This window comes from Psammomys obesus, unplaced genomic scaffold, assembly GCF_907164565.1.
Source record: "Psammomys obesus unplaced genomic scaffold, mPsaObe1.curated_primary_1811, whole genome shotgun sequence".
Classification (NCBI taxonomy): domain Eukaryota; kingdom Metazoa; phylum Chordata; class Mammalia; order Rodentia; family Muridae; genus Psammomys; species Psammomys obesus.
In genome coordinates this window covers 10,893,834-10,920,841 of record NW_026596095.1, presented here as the reverse complement: position 1 = coordinate 10,920,841, position 27,008 = coordinate 10,893,834, and the positions used below count along the sequence as shown (strand labels likewise).

Sequence of the window (27,008 nt, the reverse complement as noted above, 5' to 3'; positions counted from 1 at the left end):
TATAGTCCAAAGGTCTCACCAAAGAAAATTAACCTTTACACCGAATGCATGTTCCCCAGGCGCTAGCTGGGGCCTCCTTGCCTCCTGAGTTCTGGCCATCCTCTTGAAGGCCAAGGCTGCACCCACATTTCTGTTGTATCTGTCCTCAGCGCAGGCTTCGGTTTCCTGCTTTCTGATATATTCTACATTGTATAGCCATTCTTTTATCTCTGTCTGGCATAAACTCAAGTCTGGGACACAAGTCTTTTTCTAGTCACTCCCACACTCTAACTACCCTTCCTCCTTCCACAAAAAACAATCATGAAAACAAGGCTGATGATGTCTTGCAAACACTTGAACTGAGGGCCTTTGGGTCATGCCAGGCACAGCAATAAACGGCAGATGGCACAACGCACACTCACGTTGTGGGCCCATTTGATCTCACCCCTGCAAGGCCTTGTCATTGTTGGCTCCACTCACAAAGTGTGCATACCTGAGCCCATCGTCTCTCCTGTCCCTCACTGTCAGCTCATGCTTTTGTTCCTGGGTGGCCTTCCGCTTTCTTCCAGGCTCCAAATCTATGGAAGCCTTGCTTGCTAGGGTATTCCTTAGCGTGAATCCTCCAAATTCAAGTTCAGATGCGTTTTGTTTTCACGTTAATGTATCCTGGTGCTCAGCAAAGATGACTTTTATATTCCAAGACCCCCTCTCTATTCCCCATAAAAGACAGTTGTGGTTTTTATATTGGAGAGTAGGGAGGAGAAAGACCTGGGGAAGCCAGGCCCAGAAACTGCTTTGATTTTTTTTTTTAATTGCAGGGTGGGAGATAAGTCAGCTTGCTTGTTTTTTGTGACCTTTGAGCTACAGGGTGAGAGAGAAGCCATATTACCTGTTCCTGCAAGCTCCTGGCTCTCCAGAAGAGGGTTGGCACTTTAAGGAATTTCATGACTTGTAAGGTTCTTAAAACCATGGGCCTGTTTCATGGCCCTGGTTTGGGAGCGAGGGGTTTCCTTTACATGTAAGCAAATATATTATGTATGGGAGTGTGTGTGTGTGTGTGTGTGTGTGTGTGTGTGTGTGTGTGTGTTAAGCAAAGTTTTCCCTCTGTGAGTTCCCTTATGAAGAGTGCAAACTGAACAAGAGCCTGCCTGCTGTGCAGCCTATAAAAACGTAAATTGAACAGACTGATGAGATTCTCTCCATCCTTGAACCCAGTTGACGAGCAGATCCTTTCAGCTCACAGCTTTTGGCTGCGAGAATGGCAGTGTTCATGGAGCTGTTGCTCATAACTGGGACATCTGGTCCCTTCTTAACCAGTTACTACCATGACCACAGCGTGAACAGACCTCCACTGGGGATACCTAACCGCAGCAAGTAGTTCGCAGAGATGAACTCGGTGACGTCACGCACCCCTAACACGGGTAGATTTTAGTTCATTTGATGTTTCAGAAAGCAACGGCGTAGGTGGTCAAATTCAAGTACTTGCTTCACTGTGTTAGTTCATTCCTCTTATTCCCTTCGTATCCCTTTGCTGTTTGCCCTCTGCTCCAGGAGGGACAGCCCTGAGGAGCAGTATTCACAGGGCTTCCCTAAATCCTTGCGCTTGACTTCTAGATCTACGGACTCAGGGCCTAGGTTTTCCAGACCAACGTCTCCCCCTCGCTGTGCACGAGGGCCTGGAATCTGAACATCCTGGCTTCACTCTGTCCAATCAATAGGTTACGCTCAGAGCCTAATCCTTGTCGGGATCCCTTCACAAGCCCTGTCTGTGGCTGAGGTTTTGAAGCTTCTCTGGCCATCCCGTCCATCTATGGCTATTTGTAGAGAACCGTTTGCTTCTGGGGAAAAGGGCTGTAAAACAGCATCTGATCATTGCTGTCCAGAGAGGAGCTATGTTTTCCTTCACGGCTTTGGCACTTCCCTGGATAATTTCCTTGGCTAGCAACCACGCCCTCAAGACACCATAAAAACATGTAGCATTTATTTGAAGTTTATAATGCCATGGCCTGTGCAGCTAATATCCCCTTTGACTGAGTTTAAACAGCTCTTAAACCGCGATGTTAAAAAGGACAGTTGACTTAAAACCTCAGTGTGTCTATGCATCCCTGGCCTCTTAGAGGATAAGATGCACTGTATGAAGATAGGTGGCTAATCAATAATCACCCCCCTCTGTCTCTGGTGGGAAAAGAGTAACAGCCAATGAATTAACTTGTAAATAAGATAACACCATGTTCCTGGTATTGGCTTCAGATCTTTGAGGATTCCCTTGTTTGGGCTTGGAGGAATTCTCTCTGGGATTTCGCCCAGGCCCTAGGCTTGCTAAAAGAAGCCAGAACAAAGCAAGAGTTCCCAGGGGGCAAAGGGGGGGGGTGCCAATGTGTGTTCTTTAAAGAAGAAAGAATTTGCTCTGGGGTCAGGAGATAGTCTTGAAGCTATCTCCTTGAAGCTGCTAATGCCGATCAGACCTGCTGGGCACCAGACAGATGAGCTAGTCCGGAGGCAGGGTCTCCGCATTGCCGTCCAGCAGCCCTGATCTCCCAGAGGTCACTGTCAAGAAGCCCTTGACAGGGTTTCCAGTCCACAAGATTATATCAACACCTCTAACTCAGTGGGGAAAGGCAGGGACGTATTCTCCGTGCTTTGCCAAGGCCCAAATGTCTTTCCAGACCCATTTAGTAAAGTCCCTGACAAAGATTCTGTCCTGAGACATTCTAGGAAGGACACTGTAAGGTCCCCTACCTGTTCGGGGGTCTGAATAGGAGAAAAAGGGGAATGACGGATATCCTTGGGGTGGTGTTTTGTTTTGCCGTTGTTAACTGCTTACTTTTGTTTGATTTTTGAGACAGGGACTTACTGTATAGTTCATGCTGGCATCGACCGCACTGTGTAGCCCAGGCTGGACTCAAACTCCCGATCCTCCTTCCTTGTGGTAGGGATATACTAGCATGCTTGGCTCTTGGGATCTCACTTCTGAAGAAACTGGCTTCTACTGACCTGATACGAGTAGAAAATTAAAAAATAATTTTTTTTTAATGTGGGTCAGCACGATGGTCCAGTGGGTAAAAGTGCATAGAACAGAGCTTGCAACCTCTGGAATCAGTGGAATGGTAGGAAGATAAAACGAGGGCCTGCTGTGCACATGCGCGGCCCCCGGCATTGCCTCACTGGGCAGACTTTCTAAGTGGAAAATGAACTTTTGCAGAGGCAAGGTCAGACAAGTTTGAACATTCCTGGAAATTTCAGGTGAGGGAGAATTCCTTAGCCATTCAACCATGACAAAACACTAGAATCATAAATCAAACCGCTAGGTTTTGAACTATGTGTAACAGCAAACACACACATACATATACACACACCTAAGTATCTGTAGGATGAGAAGAGGAAGGTTGTCAAGAGTTCTGAGACATCTTGGCCTCTGCAGGTGCCCAGTGACCTTTCCAGGTCAGTTCAAGAGGGACATGGACTTATGGGCCTTAGTAGCCCCTGCAGCAATTAAATTCTTTATTAACAGGAACGCAATATGTGTCCCTGGTCGATTACCACCGTTCAACACTATATAGGCACGTTTTAGGCCAAACTCCCACTGAAGTACCTTTCTCTTATTTTTTTTTTTTTAACGTATTACATTGAACTATACCTCTCCGACATGCTACATAGATAGTTCACTGCACTTTGTGAAAGCTCTATAAGGCTCCCCCAATCCATCTGAGCCTAAAAAAAAAAAGTGTATTTCTTGCATGTATAGTGTTAGTTTAAAATGGGTAACATAGCTTGCAAGAAAGTAAATTTCTTTACAGTGTAACGAGCGCTTTTATCAACTAACAGTGCCTTCAGTGCCCCCTTCTGGTCAGAGCAGAACACTGCGCTTGAAAAGCCGAGTCTTGTACTGACTAGGAGGGCCGCCTCTTTATTTAAGGGTACCCAAAGATTACACTTTCTGGCGAGGGAATCCCCACAATGAAGTATTCAGGGTCTGAAGACAAATAAGCACCACGCATTTGTGAATTTAGGTTTCCTCAATCGAGGAGGTTAACTGTTGGGTGTTCTTCCTGTCCTTGGTATGTGAGCATGGCTGTTGGCTTAATCGTTGGCTTATAAGGATTTTTTTTTTTAAATCAGCCATCTTTGAGACATGAGAAAAAAGTATAGATGTCAACAAAAAATGATCTTAGATGAGAACCCTGCTTCTTTAGAAATTAGAGCAGTGAGAGAGACACAGACAGAAAGATGGCTTTTGGGGGTAAAGCCACCTCCTGTCAAACCTGATGACCGGAGTTCAATCCACAGAGGCCGCATACTGGGGGGAGAGAACCAACTCAGAACTGTTCTTTGACTTTCAGGAACACTAAAACACACAAACAAACAAACAAATAACATGTAATCCTTTTTTTAAATAACGTGAAAATTAGACTGAGATAAAAACAGATTGCCTTGTCAGGGAGGTTGTATTATTTTTCTGTGTGTTCACTGTAAAGAGAAGGCTGAGAACCAGGCTCACCCTGTAATCCCAGAACTTGGGGAGGCAGAGGCAAATGGATCTCTGTGAGTTCGAGGCCAGGCTAGTTTGCAAAGCAAGTCCTAGGCAGCCAAGGCTACACAGAGAAGCTTTGTCTTTAAACACCGTCACCCCGCCCCCCCCCCAAAAAAAAGAAAGGGCTGAGTCCTCAATGATGTATTACGTTTCTTTAATAGTCACTAATAGCTTAAGAATCGTTTCTGTGTATTCTCTAAGGCAGTCATTCTCAGCCTTTCTAATGCTGCCACCCTTTAATAAAGCTCCTCATGCATGGTGACCTCAAACCATAACATTATTTCATTGCTACTTCCTAACTGTCATTTTGCTACAGTTATGAATCATAATGTAAACATCTGACACACCATCCCAAAGGTGGAGGACCACTCCTCGAGACATTTTTGCTCAGTAATGATAGTAAAATTTAACAGCCTCCCAGGCGGTTCACTTGAAGTTTGTACTCATCCATCTAGCGAAGGCTTTGCTTTGAAACGCATCTTGCTCCAGAATTATCCCTTACTGACGGATTTGTTCTTTTAACAGTTACATATCACACGCTTTCCACGCAGCAGGCATAGAAACGTTGGTGAGTAGAGCACATCTCCTTCACGCTGTCCTTGAGTTAGTACCAGCATTTTTTTTCTGTGAGGCTGAGGATCAATCCCAAGGCCTCGTCCATGTAAGGTAAATGCTCTCCTACTGAGCTATATCCCAGCACCGGGAAAAAGGTGTTTTACAAGACAGTTCCCAGAAGCTTTTTCTTCCTATCTGGATCAATGATCCATTTACCAATAACTAATCCTATCTCTTCATAGTCTTCAATATTTACGTGATAACATGCGAATGAGTTTTGTTCATTTTTTTTTTTCTGGCTCGTCTGTGCCATGATGGATGACCTATCTTATCTTCTATGAGCAGAAGAACTCAGCAGACCCCCTCAGCCTGCTATTTCATTGATTGCATGGTCTCCTTTCTCAACTAGGAGAAACCAGGAGCCCTGGGGGAGGGTAATGACGGGCCTTAGAAGGTCTTGACTGTGGCCAGCACAAAGGTGTCCCAGGAGCTGCATTACAGGGTGATTCTCTTCCAAGAGCAGCCCTGTGGATTACTGCTGCTGAGTTTTGGCCACTTGGGGGAACTTACTGTGTTCCCTGAATTTCTAATTACAGAGCATCGGGTCATGAGTTTTCATGAGGGTCCCCCTGAGGAGGATTGTCCCTAACAGGATAAGGGAGCCAGGTCAGTTACACCCCAAATCCTAGACCTTACAGCCATATAACAGAAGGGGCAGATCCAGAATGAAAAACAAGCTGCGGTTATTGCTGTCGGCTGTTTGACTCCTGTCCTTCTTGGAGCTCAGTGCTTTGAGTTGGAACTGATTTTTTTTAGTTTAATACCTCCTATGTAACAAGTTGGAAACCCAGTTGGCATCTAAAGAAAAGGTAGGTTGCTCTTACATGTGACCACTTGAGGGCAGCATACCCTTAGGAACACATGGTTCATGGTTTGACCAAAGTAGGAAATATCCAGAGTAGACTTATACGACTGTAATACTGGGACTAAATTGTAAGTGCAGCTCCAGTTTAGACATGGAGATTTCTATTTAAGTGTGGTACACAGATTTTATATAAGACATAATTGCTCGAGGCAATTATGAGGTGAATCATTTATATAGCAACAGATTTATTCTGTGAAACGGAGTGTTAGTTTTAAAAATAGGTCTAGTATGCAAGAAATAAAAGCATTCAATTAAAATATATCTCACGATTAAGCCTAAGAACACCAAGAGTGTGTTTACAGGTCCTTCTACATCTCTTGGGACATATAGTCCTTTTTTGCATTTATTTATTAATTACAGTTTATTCACTTTGTATCCCAGCTGTAGCCCCCTCCCCTCCCAATCTCATCCTCCCTCCCTCTTCTCCTCCCATGCCCCTCTCCCAGTCCACTGATAGGAGAAGTCCTCTTCCTCTTCCATCTGACCCTATCCTATCAGGACTGGCTGCATTGTCTTCCTCTGTGGGCTGGTAGGCTGTTCCCCCATCATAGGGAGGTGATCAAAGAGCCAGCCACTTAGTTCATGTCAGAGACAGCCCCTGTTCCCATTACTAAGCAACCCACTTAGACAATGAGCTGCCACAGGCCACATCTGTGTAGGGGTTCTAGGTTATCTCTATGAATGGTCCTTGGTTGGAGTATCAGTCTCAGAAAAGACCCCTGTGTCCAGATATTTTGGTTCTGTTGCTCTCCTTGTAGAGCTCCTGTTTCCTCCAGGTCTTTCTATCTCCCCCTTCTGTCATAAGATTTCCAAACAAGGAAATAATGAAATTTGCAGGCAAATGGTGGGAACTAGAAAAGATCATCCTGAGTGAGGTATCCCAAAAGCAGAGAGACACATATAGTATATACTCATCTATACGTGGATATTAGCCAAATAAACATACTAAAATCTGTACACCTAAAGAAACTCACCAAGAAGGAGCACCCTGGGTAAGATGATCAATCCTCATTCAGAAAAGCAAAGAGGATAGACATTGGAAGAGGGAGAAAACAGTGAACAGGACAGAAGCCTACAGCAGAGTACCTTTGAAAGACTCTACCCAGAAGGGTATTGAAGCAGATGCTGAGACTCATAGCCAAACTTTCTTCTTTTTTTTTTTAGACAGGCTTTTTCTATGTGGTCCTGGCTGTCCCGGAACTCACACTGTAGACCAGGCTGGCCTTGAACTCACAGAGATCCAGAACATATAGTTCTTTACAGACAGATCTCCACTACGGCCTCATCAGGCAGGAAAGATGTTTCACTCACCTCCTTCTGCTTCTCCTCCTCCTTCTTCTTCATATTTTGGGTAAATGTAGTATAAGCCTGAGGCGGTAGGAGGGTATGGGGAAGGGAGGGATGAAGCATGCTATTCTGTGCTTGAAAAGCCACCAGCAGAGGTCTCCACCACAGGCAGGGCCCTGCCCACTTCCAGATAGCTGTAAAGGCCTTTTATAGCTCTCATAGGGCACCAGTGAGCAAACAGGCTTGAGCAGCCTCCAGTGACGGGATGTCTAAGTTCTCTTTCCAAATGTCACTGCTTCTGTTTCCTCACTGACAGAAGCTTGCCTGGAAGTCATTATATATTCCTTCCTTCCTCTGTTTCTCTTCATGGACCTTTAAGAACACAAACTGTTGTTGATTTTTCCAAAGAGGCCAGAGGCTTACCTTTAGGTGGTGTGACAGAGTCACAAGATGGGAGAGCAGACAGATGCTAATGTTTACTTACACCTGGTCCTCGGTCTCCAGAAAGATCTCCTTTTCCATCCTGATCATCTATCAAAATTTATCCCTCTGTTTTCTCGCAAGCCCTGAGGTGTCAACTCATTCCCCTGAACATAGACCAGAACCCCTACTTTGCTCATAGCCAAGGTGACTAGATTTCTCTCTATCTAAAACTCTACACCCTTTCAGGCCCAAGAAGGCCCTTCCACCAGGCATTTCCCAAGTTGTTCTCTTCTCAAATATTTCCCTGTACTTTTAGAAGAAGGGCCAGATTCCCCTTTCCTGCCTCTCCTGTTCTTTCTGCCTTCACTCATGCCAGATTTCTCAAAGAATCAGCCTCCTCCCCATCCCCTCCCTCCCCTCCCTTCATCCTGCCCCCAGGATATTCTGTCCACACTACTTCAGCAGCAACACCTTTAGTGACCCCCCATCCTCAGAAGACCAGTGCTTTTTCCCAAATCACACCCCCAAAACCATGATAGGTGCGTTGATCTGAAACCTGCCACCATTTGGAAAAACAGCTAAATATCTTTGTCACTCTGGGATGTTCAATCTGATTTGCTTATTAGCCTGTGGAAGCAGTAAAAGGCATTCACAATATATTTGGGGAAGGGTCACAGCTGAATGGAGACAGGGGACTGCCTGTGATGGAGACGTCTCCTGGTGTGTTTTCAAGGATAGGGCAGCAGCACTCCATTACACACACACACACACACACTGGTGAGGGAGTTGAGGGTGGGGAGGACAGAGAGCAGCCTGGAGTGTGTGCTCTTTCTCAGGAACCATCATTTGTGTTTGAGACAGGGTCTCCCACTGTCCAGGAGCTAGTCAAATAGGACAACTTGGCCAGGAACGTAGGAGGTTCTGTGTTCTGTAAGGAAGCAGGCTTAGCAAGCCATGGGGAGCTAGCCAAGTAAGCTAGCTAACATTTCTCCATAGCCTCTTCTTCAGTTCCTGCCTCTAACTGCTGTCCAGATCTCCCTTCATAATGGACTATAAGATGAAATAAGCTTTTCTCCCCAAGTCGGTTTTGGTTGTCATTTATGACAGCAATAGAAACAAACAAAAAAAGAGAGACCTCACTAACACCTTCTGATGAAACTCATCCCTGTCCAATGACTTCGCACCAGTAAAGCAAGCACCTTTTGTGTTACTGTTCCACTGACATGTCTACACACACTGAGCTTCTTGCCATCATCTACAGCCCCTAGGGAATTGCCACAGGGAATCCTTCTAGCCTTCCCTTACTGTGTCCTGTCCTTATGTTCATCTATTGTGTGAGTCTGTCTTCTGCTTTGGTATGAATTCTTGGACATTCACCACACACACACACACCATTTTATCTTATTTAAAACATTTTAAAACTTTTTATTGACTCTTCGTAAATTTCACATCATGCACTCCAACCCCACTCATCTCCCTGCCCCTTCATACCTGCCCTCCACCCTTGCAACCTTCCCCCACAAAAGAAAATTTTAAAATAAAATAATAAGCAAATAAATAAGCAAAACAAAACAGAAAACATCTCATCGTGGAAGATGCAGTGTGTCACAGTGTGTCCCACGGTGCACACTTCTGTCCACACTTCTTTGCTTGCAAATGTTCATTGCAATGAGTCACTGATTTAGTTCAAGGCCTCTGGCTTCTCCTACACTATCTGTTCTGGATCTTCGCTGGGCCTCCTCCCTGTTATCTTGCTGTTGCTCTGTGTCGTGGAGTTCCTGCAGCTTTGGCTCTGCAGGCCTGGCTCATCACACCCTTCAGCAGCACATAGGTGGGGTAGATGTTGAGGTGGGCCAACTCAAACTCCTGGATCTAGGCCTGGGTGGCCCCTGAGTTGGTCAAACTGCCAGTTCTCCCGCACCCACATCACCAGGGCGAGCTCTCCAGCAGTGCCCCTGCTAGCTCACCCAACGCCGCATCAGGGAAGAGGGGGGGCCAGTCCTCCAGTTCTCAGGCCCTGGGGTCCGGCTCACCCAAGGCCACACCACCAGGACCAGCTCTACTGTGCTGCCCAAGTGAGGGAGGGGGGTCTGGCTCACACCGCACTTGAAACTAGTCCTTCTATCCATGGAGCCCTTCCTTCCTGATTCCAAAGTCCTTTCCGACGTCCCAGTCTAACAGTCACACCTTCCTTTCTTTGTTTCCTGGCCTTGGCGCCTATTGATGCTACCTACCCTTCTTAGCCTCTTTTTGAACTTGTGGATATAGCTCTTCTTTTACTTAGCTGTTTCATAGCCTGTCCTAGTTTGTTCTCTGTTTCTGTGATAAGAAACGTGACTGACTTAGGGGAGCGGGGGAGAGACGGTAAGGCAGGGCCCCGAAGCAGAAGCCATGGGAGAAAGGCTTCCACTCAGCTACCTTGCTCGTACAGACCAGGCTTTCCTGCCTAGGATGCTACCGGCCATCCCAGGCTGGGCCCTTATGTCTATTAGCAATTAAGAAAAGGTGCCACAGACATGAACACAGGCCAGCTGGATAGAGGCAGTCCTTCAATTGGGCGCCCAGCTTTCCAGGTGTGTCTAGGTGAGTTGGCAATAAAACTATTGAGCACACGCCCCTTAATCCAAATTTTTTTCCCATGATGAAATCTTGATAAGTGGTTTCTGAATATCATAAATCTTTGAGATACCAAGAAATACAAGCTGAGAACTGGGCGGATATGAGTGATACTTGTCTGTTACCGTTGGTGTCCGTCGTGGTCACTGAGAAGCACAAAGCTTGACGGGCTGTCTATACCAGTGCTGTGGACTGCCCTCGCTACGGGTACAGATGGCTTGCCACAATGCATATCCCTGGGCTTAAGCTGAGTTCCATTGATTCAGAGTCTCCACGGTAGGATCTAGCCCAGTGTAACCAAAACAAATATCCCAAAGCAATCCATGTTCATTGGTGTTTGACAGCTCCTGGTCAGAGAGGGTCCTTCAAGTGTGGGGACTGGGTAGAGACAGAGACTCCCTGAGGGACTCCCAGCCTGGTGTCTGCTCAGTGTTCTCTGGCTTCTGCTTGTCCTTCGCCCCTGACGCCCAGCTTTGTCCCTGGGCCTGGCATGCCTCATGCTCTTGGCACACAGTCTGTCCTGTCTCCCCTTTCAGGACACTGACAGCTGAGGTGTCAGGCTCCGACTCTGCAGAAACTGGCACTATCCGTCCCCTAGAATGCAGAGAGTGCCTCAAACAATAATCTCATCTTCTTTTAGTCTCCCCTTCTTCCTGGTAACTGCTGCAAGCAAGCGATTCTCCTCTGTGCTGTAGACATGGGGATCCTGTTGAGACTTGCAGAAGCCACTGACATATTAATAGAGTTAATTTCAAAAGCCCTGTAGTCAAACTTGGCACTCCCAGCGACTATTATGTCAATCAGCAAGTCAATCAATTAATCATCAAGAATTTACTGAATGCCAGCTAGACATCCAGAAGTGTCTTGTTTATCGTCTGCTAGCCGCACTGGGCCCTGTGCAGAGCTGGGTTCAGTGTCCTTACATTATCCCTGATCTAGGATCTAATTCTGTATCATGTCGTCCATAGCTGGCTGCCTTCATGGTCATCCCAGGTTGCAGAGCTATATTTTTACATGAACATCATTGTTTACTGCATAATTCTGTAGCCCATAATAATGTGAAGAGAAGGAGCAGGTCAGCTGTCTAATCCTCCAAAGCAACGGGCCGTGCAGGCATCACTGACTCCACCAGGTTTTCTTTGCACTGTCTAGTGGAGAGAGACGGCTCGACAGATAAAAGCACTTACTGTGCTTGCAGAGGACCCGAGTTCAGTTCCCAGCACCCACATGACTGCTTAGACCATTCACAGCTGCAGACCCACGGGGTCTGATGCCATCCCCGAGACGCCACAGGAACGAGGCATGCATGGGTGCACAAACACACGAGCAAAGGATTCATGCCCACCAGATACATAGATCATCTTTTAAAGTTGGAAATTCCACAAACCAGTGTGTAACTTTATGAAGGAAACTTTCCTCCTCCCCACCAACCCAAGTATATCAAAAGCCCCAATTTTTATCACACACACACACACACACACACACACACACACACACACACACACCCAAAACATTTTGTTTTTAGAGTTTGGAGTCCTTTTAAAGATTAAGGTTATTTTTTAAATGAGGTACCTGCAACCCATGGGCAGCATGAGTCCCAGGAGAGCTGTGAATGTGGCCCGATACATTTGCAGACCATAAAGTCAAAAGGTTGGATACCCCCGAATTCCAAACCCCTACCCATAGTGCCTTTCCGAAGCCGTTCAGTTACACAGCACCTGCACACAGAATGTGTTTCCAAAACACACGTCTTTCCCTTTATTCTCCAATAACCACACAGTGAAGTGTAATTACAAACATGCAACTTAGAAAACCACTTAAGATTTCTGTCAGCTTATGTTTTACTTTTTAATGAGTCAAGGCATTTACAATGACAGTTATCTCTTAAAATGTCCGCTTATTAGGCCATAGAGAAAGAGGATCCAGACAGTCCTAATAAGACTTGATAGGCTAGGGTCAGATAGTAGGGGAGGAGGACTTTCCCTCTCAGCGGACTAGGAGATGGACATAGTGGTGATGGACATAGTGGTGGGGGAAGATGGAGGGAGGGTGGGACTGGGAGGAGATGTGAGAGGGGCTCCAGCCGGGATACAAAGTGAATAAACTGTAATTAATAAGAATAGAAATTTAAAAAAAAAAACCAGAAAAAATGCCAGCTCAAATTGGATTTTCTGTGCCAAGAGTGTAATGAAGAGTTGTGCACATCCTTCTAGGCTCACCCAGAGTACTCTAGACATTGTGGATTGCCAACAAGGGCTAGGCGCCTGAACAAACCAGATAAGGTGTGAGCATTTTAGGCTTATTTTTCTCCTTCTCCTCCTTTTCCTCCCCCCCCCTCCTTTTTCTTCTTCTTGCCCATGAATCTTAAAAGTTGGGCTGAAACCTGACCCAACTCTCAACTGTACATTGATGGTACCAAAAGTTTCTATGGGAAATGTCACTGGCTCCTCCCAGGTTTGAGACATGGTAACAGCCATATGTGGTTATTTCTGGTTGATGGTTTTATCCGTGATGGACATCTGGGGTACTTCTAGTATTAATTCATGCCACCCTGCATAGTTCTTCTCGGAGGAGACCTGCCTCCCAGTTTTAACAGCTCTTTGCTCCAGGCTCCGTTTCTGGCCAGGGCACTCTCTCTTTTCTACCTCACCTCACCATTAAGCAAAGGCACTGGCTGGGTGGGAGGAGCCAGGAAAGATTGTTTTGTCCATGTGATAATGGTATTGCTCCCCACTGCTTCCAACTTCTATTACCAACGCTTTCAGACGAGCCAGGAAGCAGAAATGGGTCAATGCTGACCATTTCTGAGGATTGCAAATGGGTCCCAAGGGTCATTCATAAAGTTAGTACAACTTTGCTGAGTTTTATGCAGAACCAAAGTCATTTAGATTTCTCATTGTCCTTGTCACTGTTCTAGGTAAAACTGAAAATGAATATAATCTCTAAGGAGTTCTTTGGATATTTATTGGAAGAAGTTTATTAACTAAATCATGTTCATGGAACAAATTAATATATGTAAAATAGAAGATGAGCTAAGATCTCATGATTTTCTTCTGGTTGAGAGATAAAGTTTATTTTTTTTCCATGGGCATAGAATAAAATGTCCAAATACTGTTAACTAGAATTTGCTATTTGCTCTTTAGGATTTTGCTTTGGTGTGAGACAGCCATGCATACGGTTTTTAATTGTACTTCCTTTTCACTTGTTAAAATTTTGGCCAGGATTGGTGCTTCCAGATCTATTTAAATTTGTTTGTTTGTTTGTTTGTTTGTTGTGTGAGTGTGTAAGTGTATGAGTATGTGAATGTGTGTGTGTATACATCTTGCAAGAATGAGTTGTCTCTTGTTTCAGTCTCTGGATTTTACACTAGGCTAGCTGACCTATGAGCTTCTGGTCTGTTTCCATCCCACACTAGGGATTCTGGGATTGCATAAGTGTGTCACTGCCACTTTATATGGGGTCTGGAGATTAAATCCTGGTCCTCAGGATTGAATGGCAAGAGATGTTATCCTCTGAGCCATCTTCCCAGACCTAGATTCACATCTTTATTTAGCAGTGATTCACTTGAAAAGAGAACAGGATTTCTATGACTCTTTAGATAGAGTACCATCTAACTACACATAGCCCAGAGGAGAGGAAATCGTCACATGTGGCCTCTATCATCTCTCCAACTAGGGATGAGCTGGCGATATTTCTCATCATGACTTTTGGTACCGTCGATGTGGCATTGAGATCTATGCCATTTTCATGACCACTAACTCTGTGTGGGTCTTTTGTTTTTGTTTTTGTTTTTTGGCAGTGAGATTAGGCACTTCTTCTATTGTGGCTGGACAAAGCAGCCCAGTTAGGGGAAAGGTATCCAAAGGCACGCAGTGTAGTCAGAGACGGCCCCTGTTCCCACTCTAGGTGTCCCCCATGAAGAACCAACTGTTACATATGTGTAGAGAACCTGGGTGCATCCCACGCATGCTCTCTGCTTGGTGGTTCAGTCTCTGTGAGCCCCTATGGACCCAGGTTTGTTGATTCTGTAGTGGGTTTTTGTGGTGTCCTTGACTCCTCTGGCTCCTTCAATCCTTCCTCCCTGTCTTTCACAGGATTCCCCAAGATCCACCTAATGTTTGCCTATGGGCCTCTGCATCAGTTTCCATCAGGTACTGGATGGAGCCTCTCTGATGCTAGGCACCTGTCTGCAAGTATAGCAGATATCATTAATAGTGCCTGGGATGGTCTCCCTCTCATCGATGTGTGGATCTTTTATATGGCTTTTGTGTTTTCCACAACATAAATGCTGCATTTGATTCTCATAACCCTAGGAAAAGGATAAAAATTCAGAAAAGTTATATAACATTTGAAGTATTTAGTTCGGTGCCTATCAACAATTTTTCAATAACTATTCCCTAAAATTAACATTTGCTTCCCTAAGGGCAACACAGTTATTACTTAATGAGGGGATTTGAGTTCAAAATCAAATATAACAGAATGATTCAGGTAACAGACTGTCTCAGTTTTAACACTTGAGACTTATTTTAACCATGTCGATTTGGAAAGCTATGGCATACGTTGTATAAGCTCTATTTGCTAATATTGCTAAAATTAGCATATGAATGTTCACCCGTGCATAACTTTGTTTCACTTCTTATGTTTTGCTCATTTTTTTTTAATTTTTGGTCTCCACATTGTACACTGTCCTGTTTTTAAGAAAGTCTCTAGACTAAGAGTTCACTTTATTTGTTCTGTGCTTGAGAAGGTGTTATCGGCAAGGAAAGTACACTTGAAGTGAGACAGCTCCGCTCCAGGGAAGAACAGAAAACTTCCCTAAAAGCAGAGGCTGCCCGCACAGCCTTATACAGCAGGAGAAAAAGCTCAGTCTAAAAATGGGACTTGCTTTGGACCGCCCATTTGGATTCTGGTTTATTTTTTGACTGAAGTTTGGGGACGTGCATTCAGCGTTCTCTAGTTTAGAGACACTCCAAGGGCATTTTCTTCACCAGTCACTTATGTTATAAATAAATAAATACCCCTGGAAGAATGTAAGTGTTTGTTTATGAACGAGTAAATGTCCATTATTTCATTTAGGGAGAAGGCATGAGTCCTGTTTGGATGGCAATGGAGAGTTCCGAGTAGAGGCTTTCTGGGTGCCCTCTCCCCTAGACTAGAGTGTTTGGGACCATAGGAGCCTTCTACTGGCCCTGCTCATGCACCGCTCAGCATCTCTGCACCAATCCATTGCTAAGAGGGTCATCATATACTTCTTTCCTTCCACCAAAGTCATCCAGTCACTTGAGTCCTAAAGCTCTTCACTCCACCATTGATAGGAGGCTCAACTGGATGGAAATTTGGTCAGAAAAGTATCCTATTCATGATTAAGAAGAACACCAGTAGGTCATCCATTTGGCTTCAACTGAAAAAAATGAATGAATGAATGAATGAATGAATGAATGAATGAATGAATGGGGTCCAACACAAAGGGGTCACTGAATTAGCTATTACATTGAGTTTTGAAAATTAAATTGAAAGTCCCAGAACTAATGCCTTTACCTCCATTATTTGATGTTTGCATTCAAGAGATACACAGCTCGGGGTACTTTAGCTTGATGGTTTTGACAAAAATGTAGGGTTGCATCAGAAAGTGAAGGGTGCTGCATCATGATTGTGCCTGAGATCACATCCTCATAATCTGAGAGTAGAGTGTGGGTTCTGGGGAAGACTCAGTACGTGCAGAGATTTCTGGAGAGCAACTAAGTCTGGCTGAATTTTTGGCAAGCTGGGAGCCAGGCAATCAAGCTGTGACTCAAATTGGCATATGAAGCCAGGCACGGTAGTGAACAACTTTAATCCCAGCACTTGGGAGGTAGAAGAAGGTGGATATCTGTGAGTTCAAGGCCAGCTTGGTCTACATAGAGTTCCAAGACAGGCAGGATTATGTATAGAGACTCTGTCTCAAAAAAACCAACCACGAATTTAGCTTATAATCCTAACCTTGCTTGCACCACTCTTAAATGGTTTTCTGTGAGATCATATCTCCATAACAAACCTGAGAACTTCTGAAAACATAATGTATGCCAGTTTTGATTTCCCCAAAGAATCTGTCAGAATCATGAGCTCACCTTGTTGATTGACTGACAGCCACTGCTGGCAGTGACCTCAGCTGCAGAAAAAGGGAAAGAGCTGATAGTCAGAGTCATGAAGGAGAATGCCACAGAGGCATGTGTCCTGGCACCTCACTGGTGGCCCAAGATAGAAATACTCTATGAGACAGACACAAGTCATATCCTCCCAGGATTTGAGTATCTTGTAGCAGAGACGAGAGATCTGATTGGCAAAATGTTGGAAACTTTCTGGAGGGGGCCCAAAGTGTATTCAGGTGAGAACATAAGCAGATATTTCCCAGGGAGTACCTGCTCATCACCAACAGTCCCTGCAAAAGAAAGAGCTTTGGGGGATACCCTGATTCTTGTAGAGCACAATTTCAGTGGGAGACAAGGGCCAAAGCCAAGGAAAGGGACATTACAGTACTGAGCTGGGAGGGGAGTGTGGGGAAATAGGACTCCCAAATGTACACAGAGACCTCCAAGATCCAGCCTTGCCAAGGCAACTCCCCGTGTTTAAACATAGTATTGCATAGGCAAGACATCAATTCCAGGACCTTAAATTGAATTTTCAAAGCAGAAGTCTGGCCTAATTCACCCACTCTTTCGTTTTGCTTTCTCAATGTTTTTATTTATTCACATTTAAAATTCTTTACCTTGTGTGCACGTGGAGGGGATGGAGGGTGTACAGGCGCCATGGCACACGTCAGAAGCCAACTTGCTGAAGTTGGTTCTCTCTCTTAACCAGGAGCCCAGGGTTTGAACTCAGGTCGCCAGGCTTGGCAGTGGGCACCTTTTCTGCTGAGTCCTCTCTCTGGGCCTGCGTTTGTCTTTCTGAGACAGTGTAACACTGGCCGGCCTCTAACTTGCACTCGTCCTGCCTCAGCGTCCTGAGTTCTAGCACAAGAAGGGCATTGCCCCCTCGATAACTTATTGTATATGGCCTCCTTGTTTGGGTGTTTTTAAGTAAGAAAAGAGAAGTTTGCTGCGCACCTGAAAATGGTAACTCTAAGACTAAAATAAATAGAGGTGAGACGAGCAAAGACAAAACAGCAAAAGAAGAAAAGGAGAAAGAGGAGTGCATTGACTAATGAACCTCGCTTGACCAGTGACTTAAAATTTTAAAATTATGCCTGTCTATCTATCTATCTATCTATCTATCTATCTATCTATCTATCTATCTATCTATCTATCTAATATCTGTCATCTAGCTATCATCTACCTACTTATCTATCTTATCATCCATCTATCTACTTATCTATCATCTATTTATCTGTCTTTTTGTCTATCACCTATTATTTATCTACTTAATTTATTTGTCTGTTCTATCTATCATCTATCTGTCTGTCTTTCTATCAATTATCACATTTGTTTATCTATCTCTCTATCTATCTATCTGTCTGGCTGTCTGGCTGTCTGGCTGGCTGTCTAGCTGTCTGTCTGTCTGTCTGTCTGTCTGTCTGCTTGTCTGTTTGAACTGGGAAGCATGTGCCACAGTGTATGTATATTCAGAAGACAAATTGTAGGAGTCACTTTTCTCCTTCCACCATGTGGAACCCAGGGACCAAACACTCGCCATTAGACTTGGCAGTAAGTGTAAAGACTGGCTGAACCATCTTACTGGACCAACTAACCATTAACTTTTTTATAGAGATGCCTGAATGGTACCTAGACGGATTCAAATAGGAGTTCCCATAAATCTGGCAACCATGACTATAGGGAAAGAGAAAGAGGTATCTTGATGACATTGGACAGGAACTAATGAGTGAAAGGGAGCCAGCAGTATAAAAACTGGGAATGGAGCTTTAGGCAGAAGTAACACGAACAGTTATCCTGAAACAAGGAGGGCTTGGCTGACCAAGAGAGAGAATATAATAGAGTGAAAAGGGGACAGGACCATATTTGATAAAAGTCAATACAAAAGAATTCAGAGCGATTCATTCCTGAGTGAACATATATGCAAAGATGGCTGTACTGAAAAAGAATCCAGAATGCCAAAGGAATAGGGAGGAAGAACAGCACTAAGGCTGCACTCTCTAGAAGAAACGGCAGGTGTCAGAGTCAGGTGGGCTTTAGGCTGTGAAGGACTGTGCTGCGTGACAGATGAAGATGTCTAGAGTCCGTCTTGTTCACGAGCAAAGCCACCTAGAATCTTATGTCAAAGTGTGACAGTGACTTAATGGTGAGGAAATGCGAGTGGAGATGAAGAGATTTGGGAGGAAGAGACCATAGATGAGACTGCTCAGTTTGAAGAAGGACCAGAATCAGGGGCCACAACGATCTAAGACCAAAGCCCAGAGTGGATATACAAAGAAATGATTAGTCATTTGGGAGATGTGCATGCAAACAGCTATCAGAGCGGAATCTGGAAAATTTCCCAGTATTCTCAACGAGACTGAGAAGGGCAAATAACACTTTACTATTGTTGCAAATCAGTTTCAGTCTCAAGGGTCCCAGGAAAGAGGTCCTTGAAACATACACTGAGATCCGCTGCCTAAGGGGTGACTTTGTCTTCCCTTCCCCACCTCTGTACTCACCAATACCAAGCTCATACATGCGCTTGGCCTGGAACTGATTAACCCTTGGAGTTGTGACTGCCTTACCGGGTTGAGGCCCCCTGACCTGCCCTACCAACACTTTCCTAGCCTTTTGAGGGCCATGGCTAGGCCTTATCCACAGTACTGCTTTCTATTTGCCCAACATGTTTGGAGCTTCGATTGTTCTGCACTGGATCAATTTCTCTCACTGCTCAGAACAGAGGCAGCCTCTATCTAGAGGGACGTTCTCTCAGGCTGTGAACAAAGAGAAAGTCCTCTCTAGTCCAGACCCGAAGTGAGCGCTTTAGTGACTATAGATTCATTTTGAGATTCAGGAAACCACAAAAGGAGAGTGGAACCCTGGGGCAAGAGCAGTCACAAGACTATTTCACAAAGCCAGTGTCAGCTGTTAATTTATTTCATGACTAATTTGCATAATATAAGCAAGAAGAGACTAACAGCAGAGGCCATACATATGTATATGTGTGTGTAGTCATATTGTGTGCATGTGTATATGTGAATGCTTGGATATTGATATTGTGTGTTTGTTTGTGTGTGTGTGTGTGTGTGTTGTCTTTAAAGGGACCAAGTCCAAGTCCACCTGGGTGTAGTTGTGCCTGTAATCACAACTACTTCAATTTCGGGCTTAGCAACTTGATGCCATTGAATCTCCAAATAAAACAAAAAAGGGCTTGGATGTAATACTTTGTCTGGCATGGCTAAGATACTAGCTTTCATCTCCAGAACTGCCAATGACAACTACAAAACCAAAAACTCCACAAAGGGGAAAACCCCTGTTATATGGTAGAGATGCAACAGTAAATGAAACAGAGATGTAGGACCAGCCGTTGTAAAGATGCCTAATTTGAATGGATCAAAATTGATTTAGAAACTTTCCTTTAAACACGTCTATCTCATTATTTGGGGTTACTTGATTTTGTTTTGGTTTCAAACTCGGGAAGGTAAAAACATACTCCATTGGCCCTGTTATTGTCAAGGGCAGCTTGCTGCATGTCTGTGTGGCTTTTGACATGTCAGTCCTGGGCCCACACACGCACTGACACTGCGGTGTAATTCGGCAGCTTCCTTCCCTCCTGCCACATTTTGCTCTTCAGGCACACTTCTCTTCAAACTTGATTCCCCGTGTTTAACCTCTAAGGCAGCATGTGTTCCGAGGTCTGGAAATCTGGCCACTGATTTCAGAAGCTTTTCTCCTTCTCTGCTTTTCTTCCTCATAGGTTTTTGTTTGTTTTTCATTTGAACTGCTTTTTTTTTTTTTCTCCTAATTTTAAAGGTGTGTCAGATGATTCCAGTAAAGGATGTTCTGATGGTAAGAATATACCCGATTAACAAATGTAACCCCTGGGCTCACAGGGATAGAAGCATGGTAGGATTTAGCACCTCACTCATCATCAGCCCTGTGCACAACCCCTGAGAAGTGATGCAGGTTCTTACCAAACATGTGGTTCTCCTGGGAGGCCTTGGAGCCAGCCTCGACCCCGTAAGAGGCTTCTCTTAGCCTTCTCCTTGACAGTTTCATAGAGAAGCTAACTTCCTTCTCTGGTGCATTTTAACTGCCCAGAGGATGGGGCATGCTGCTAGACGTATGCTTGACATCCGTGACAGCTGGCGTAGCCCGAGCTCCACAAACACACGTCTTACTCATTCACTTGGTCTGTGGGCAAGGCAGGTATGTTGGCCATGGGGCCATGTTGCAGAGGAGCCGCTCCCTAGGCGGGTCTCCTGCAGAACTTCAGATGGGAAGAATGGCTGAGCCTCACATTCGGAGCAACTGTGTCATTTAGGTCATCCTGACAGAAGGAGGCTGCCTCGCTCCGAAACGGAATGTGAGGAGGTGAGGGTAGAAGCAAAGTTGTTTGGGTGGATTTTGGACTCATAGGAGTACTGTCAAGTCACAGCTGAGCTGGGGGAGGTAACTGGTGGCTTCAAACGCTCTGCACCTAGCTGCTCATCATCAATCACAGAGAAACAGGTCATGGTTTCTGGTCAGAAGAGACACATACCTAACACTAGCTCTGGGAAACCCCAAGGTAAAAAAAAAAAAAAAAACCCAGAGCAGTGTGTCTTCCTTAAAGATTCGGCTGTTCACAGCCTTAAATGTTTGGCTTTGGATTCCTGTGTAAGAATGAGATGCTCTTGTGGAAGATGTCTTATACTTAGAGCCCATTACTCAATTTTCTTGGGCTTTAGGAAAATTACCATGGATCCTTGACTGATGAGTCATTTTACTTACTGGTATTAAATCTCAAGCCAATGAAAAGATGAGCACATATTGGTAATCCCTGAAGTCCTTTAGCATAGGCTTTTGCAATGAATTATAAAGAAATTATAATGTAAAGTAAGTTGTTTCTTTAAAAAGAATTCACTGGTGTATGTTAATTATACATGGTACTGGTTTTCATAAGGGCATTGTTTCCCATATCTTCTGACTCTCCCTTTCACAGTCCTCCCGTCATGACATTTCTCAAGATGGCATCTGAAAAGTTTAGGGACTCTGTGTGCAGCTTGTATTTGTGGCTTGCCTCATGCTTCTGTTGGATAACGCCAGCCTGGACTCTTCCAAATGTTGTCTTTCATTTATCTCATCAATCCTGCTAGCCTTGCCTTTGTCTGTTTCGTGCCAGTTCCCTTGTCCACACTGGTACTAAACGTACTGGCACAAGTGAAAACGATGCAGCTTCTTTTTGTACTTAAGAGCCTTTGCTAACTCCCATTTCCTACAATGGAAATTCCAAACTGTAGCATCTCTATATAAACTTTTTATTTACCCTGCCTCTCCAACCTTGTCTTTGTGGCTATCTGCCTTGGACTTCACATTTTAGGGCCCCTGAGCTGTGTTCTGGGTCCTGAGTCATTCTACACACTTTAGACTGCATACATATTGTCCCCTTTGTTTTAAAAGCTCTTCACCTTTCTGCTCATCTTGATGAGGTTTTATTTCTTTGTCAAAATTGAGCACAGGCTCCAGCTTCTCTGTAGAGACTTCATGACAGGGTAAATCTGTATTTTGCAATAGCTGTGTTATTTTGTTTACTTTAATGACTGCCTCAACCACATGTCCCGTGTGGGCCAATGCCTAAGTGACAGAGAATGTGAATGTACCTTAGCTATCTCAGTATTGACACTCAGCTCCCTGGGATTCAATACGGAAGGCTGGCCCCTCAAGCATATTCAGAGGCAATCATAACCCCATTGTAGCAATATTAGTTCTAGCTGCTGCCTGACTACAGAGAAGTCAAGTTAGCTAGAAGTCCGATTTCTACAGGGGAAAGAAAAAGCATATGGACATGACTGAATACTCGTATTTTCTGGGGCTGCTGCATCTTCCCTTGATGTGAAACCAGAGTGAGGCTCAGCGGCCTGGCCACTGCTGACTGCAGGCCTCAGGTGTCTCCCACCTGCCCTGGCCCTGGGCCAGCCGGTCCTTCCTTGGGGGAGGTTTCTCTCTGGCCTGTGCTTTTATGGGCACTGTTTGTCTCTGCGCTCTTTTCTAATTTCTATTTCTGGCCAGCCCATTCAGAAAGACAAATTCTTTCCTTAGATACGTTAATACCTTCATTTGGGCTTGCCCTTGCCTCAGCTCAGTCCATTTCTATGAGGTAACTCTGAGTATTACTCTTCTCAGGTTACTCCGAGGTGAACCGCAGAAGGCAAGCCCTTCCCATCACTGCCAAGGTCTTGACTATGCCTGATCCCTGCCACCTTGCACTTGCCCTGTGGAGCCAAGGAAGAGAAAGCAGGCTTCCCGGATGAGGTGGGGTCAGAACCCCACCCCATCTCCTGACAGGTGGGAGGGGAGGTCATGGCATGCAGCTGTAGCAGCTCCTTAGGTTTGGTTCCCTTAGGACTTGTTAGACAGTTAGAACATCCCTAACTGTCTTGATACCTTCATTCAGATGAGTCTACTCTACAGAGGCTACTCTGATGACTTCTGGACAGTGTGTCCCTTTTCAAAGACAAAGAGCAAAGAACTCTGTTATCTGATACATTTTAGATTCTTCTGCATGTGCAGTGGTAAAAAAAAAAAAAAGCAATCAGAGAAGGTTTTTTAAAAGTATGTAACTTGCTTCTTAGCAGCCACAGAACATTCAACAAAACGTTGGATAAGCAAGTTGGTGTGTCTTAGTTTGAATCTTCTTTTTTTTTTAATTTATTTATTTTTTATTTTTTTATTAATTACACTTTATTCATTTTGTATCCCCCCATAAGCCCCTCCCTCCTCCCCTGCCGATCCCACCCTCCCTCCCCTTTCTGCATGCATGCCCCTCCCCAAGTCCACTGATAGGGGAGGTCCTCCTCTCCTTCTTTCTGATCTTAGTCTATCAGTTCTCATCAGAAGTGGCTGCATTGTCAGGGTTCTAGGTTATCTCCACGGATAGTCCTTGGTTGGAGTATGAGTCTCTGGGAAGTTCCCTGTGTTCAAATTATCTTGTTCTGTTGCTCTCCTTATGGAGTTCCTGTCCTCTCTAGCTCTTACTATTTCCCACTTTTTACATAAAATTCCATTCACTCTGCCCATCGGTTGGCCATCAGGTTCAGCATTTGCTTTGACAGTGTGCACTGCAGAGGCTTTCAGAGGCCCTCTGTGGCAGGTTCCGAGGTTGTTTCCTGTTTTCTTCTGGCTTTCAGAGGCCCTCTGTAGCAGGTTCCTAGGTTGTTTCCTGTTTTCTTTTTCTTCTGATGTCCATCCTCTTTGCCTTTCATGGTGGGGATTGAACTTTTTAGTTAGGGTCCTCTCTTTTGCTTAGTTTGTTTAGATGTACAGATTTTAGTGGGTTTATTCTATGTTGTATGTTTATAATGGCCATCTTACCAAAAGCAATCTACAGATTTAATGCAATTCCCATCAAATTGCCAACACAATTCTTTATAGACCTGGAAAGAAAAATTCTCAACTTCATATGGAATAACAAGAAACCCAGAATTGCTAAAACAATCCTCTACAATAAAAGATCTTCTGGAGGTATCTCCATCCCTGATCTCAAGCTGTACTATAGAGCAACAGTTATAAAAACTGCATGGTACTGGCATAGAAACAGAATGGTAGATCAATGGAATCGAACAGAAGACCCAGAAATAAACCCACACACTTACGGACACCTGATTTTTGACAAAGATGCCAAAACCATACAATGGAAAAAAGATAGCATCTTCAACAAATGGTGCTGGTCCAACTGGATGTCTACATGTAGAAAAATGAAAATAGATCCATACTTCTCACCCTGCACAAAACTGAAGTCCAGGTGGATCAAAGACCTCAACATAAAACCAGACACATTAAATCGACTAGAAAAAAAAAAGTGGGGAATACCCTAGAACTCATTGGTACAGGAGAAAACTTCCTGAACAGAACCTTCTTTTAAATGCACCTTGGTTGATGATGTCTCAGAGCCTGGTCCAAATTTTACTTCTTGTTGAGAAAGGAGATTTAATGGGATTAGTATCTTTGAGGTCTGTAGTGGATTCTGCTATGTCACTGGCTGTGCAACCTTGAACAAGGACCTTAACTTCTCTGAGTCCCAGTTCTCCCTGGAAAAGACAGATCAAAGCCTAAATTTGTAAGCTTTCTTTTTCTTTTTCCTTCCCTTCTTCTTCTTTCTTTCTTCTCTTTCCCTCCCCTTCCCTCCTTCTTTCCAGTTTACAGCAAAGCCATTAAAGAAGCAGGCACATTCTTGCTGGAATGCATTAATCTCTCTGGCTACTTATAGGTACCCCGCAGAACATTTCAGAGATTCAGTCTTGCCTTCCCCAAAATGGGCTTAGCAGTCCTTACTCAGAGCTGTTGAGAGAGCTGGCAAGCAGTTGGGAAAGCATCGTGCCTAGCGGTTATCAGACCATGGGGAGATCAGTGATATCTTGGCCTTGTGAGAGTTCAGACTAGGACTTTGTGAGAGTATGGAGCTAGGACTTTAATGATTAAAATAAACAGAATGGGTGGGGAATATAAGAACAGGTGGAGAACAGTTCCTTCTCCTCCGTTGATGCTTTGCTTCGTTGCTTTGTTTAGTTGCCCTTGCAGACAATTTTTAAAGCCCTTGAGACACAGTTGTTAAATACCACCATGTTAATGTTTTGGCCTGAGCAGTCCTCCCCTACCCCCTCATGAAACTGACAAAGGGAAAGTAAAAGAGCTTTGTGGAGAGACTCTGGCAACAGAAGAGCCCCCAAGTCTGGGAAGCAGGACGCAGAGGAAGCAGGAGCAGGAGTCCCTCATGTAGGGCAGCAAGGTGGATTACTTAGGCAGTTAAGAGGAGAGATGCTGACCGCGGATGGGGAGAAAGTTCTAAGGAAGCAGGCCACTCAGGACCAACTGAGGGGATGCCTGGCCTACATCAGACAGACATCTTCCTAAGGGCGACCTTTCTTTCAATGTCAAAGACCTTGCCAGCAGGTGAGAACCTCAGGCAGCCTTCACACCAGTCTCTTCCAGTATGGTCAACTGAGAAAGATTTCGTGTTGACAGCCTAGGAAAGCAGGAGGCTACACACACACACACACACACACACACACACACACACACACACACACCCTGGATTAGCGACACAGCATTGCTCAGGATGTATACTCTCACTTCTCAGCAACATGGGGTTGCAGAAAGCTGTGTGAAGTTTTCTGCTGCCACCTTCATACCATGCCCATAAGGAGCCCATGATCTCACCGCTCTCTCTGGGTTGCCAGGGCTGGATACCAGGAGAAAGGGCGGGGGGGGGGGGGGGGGTGGGGAGAGGAAGGCAAGAGGCAGCGAAGAACAGCAAGTTCAAAGAATTAAAGCATGTGTGTATCTACTTAGAATTCAGTTGTACCATTTTCAAAGACGGTTGTCTTGTTACTCTCACTCCTTCCCTCTTCTCCATTCCTGTTTTTCACACACACACAAACGCACACTTTTACTGAGACCTATGTTTGGAAAAATCTCTAAGCACCTAAACATTTTCTTCCAGACTGTCGAGGGTTTAGAGGAGTGTGGTGGGATGGAGCTCCGTCTGCACAGCCCGCTGTAAAGGTTTTTACCTCACATGGCTCTTTCTGCCAGCACACTTTCATTTCACTATGCAAAACTTCTCTCTGATGTACTTGGATTCTTAGCAGCTATTGGGCTGGGCATGCTATTGCAATGCCAGGGCTCAGGGGTCTGAGGTAACAAATAATTGCATCAAGTTCCATGGCAGCCAGGGCAAACTCAGCCTAAAAAGCAAGAAACGATTAACAACTCTCCTGTTTTTGTTTTTGTTTTTGTTTTTTTTTAACTTGTCATTATCTTTTATATCCCAAACTCTCTTTCTTCGGTGTAAATAGCCTCCTGCTGTTTAAAAATCTACCAGGAGCCCTCCTACTCAATATCATCCATCTGGTTTAGAGCCATTTTCCCCCCAATTCAGCCTCTTCTACTTGGCATTGGTCATTCCTTTTGCCTAGTGTACAGCCATCTTTCTGGAATCTTCCCTCACCACTATCCAGGGATTCCTCTTTCTCAAGTCAGAGTGCTTATTTCTTCTGGCCCACACCCCATTTTTTTTCTTGCATTTCTTTCTCATTTTCAAAGTACCATTTCTCCACCTGCTTCATAAGGAGGCATCGTTACCCTCACGATTAGTTGATGGATTAGCTAGGTAGCACTTTACGCTGAGGTCGGATTTACTCAGAAGGCTGAAGATGCCAGACTCTGTCTTAGCTTCCGTTGTTGCTGATGCGAAGAGGTCCAAGGCCACTGTGATTCTTGTTCCCTTGTTTTTGTTTGTTTGTTTTTGTTTTTGTTAGAAACTTACATTCATGAATTTCTATGATCCTGTGTCTTGGTTTGAGTATATGAGCTTTTTAATTGAGAAACCTCTTTCCTTCTACTCTAAAAACAGTCCTGAATCATTTACTTGATGATTTGTGCCATTTGTTTTCTTATTCCGAGTTTCTGTTTCTTGGGCATCAAACTGTTTGCATGCATTCCCTAACTTTCTTCGCTTCTTCTACTTTATTTATTTGTTTTGATGTTGGAATGTGTTGGATTGAAAAAGAATCTGGAAAGGCTTTCTCAACATTGTCTTCCAGTT

At 44.6% G+C, this 27,008-nt stretch overlaps 1 protein-coding gene across 1 annotated transcript in view; it reads left to right on the top strand.

Moving 5' to 3' along the window:
- Synpo2 (synaptopodin 2) overlaps positions 1–27,008 on the top strand; it is a 144,928-nt gene that overhangs the window by 62,473 nt on the left and 55,447 nt on the right. The window lies entirely within an intron of this gene.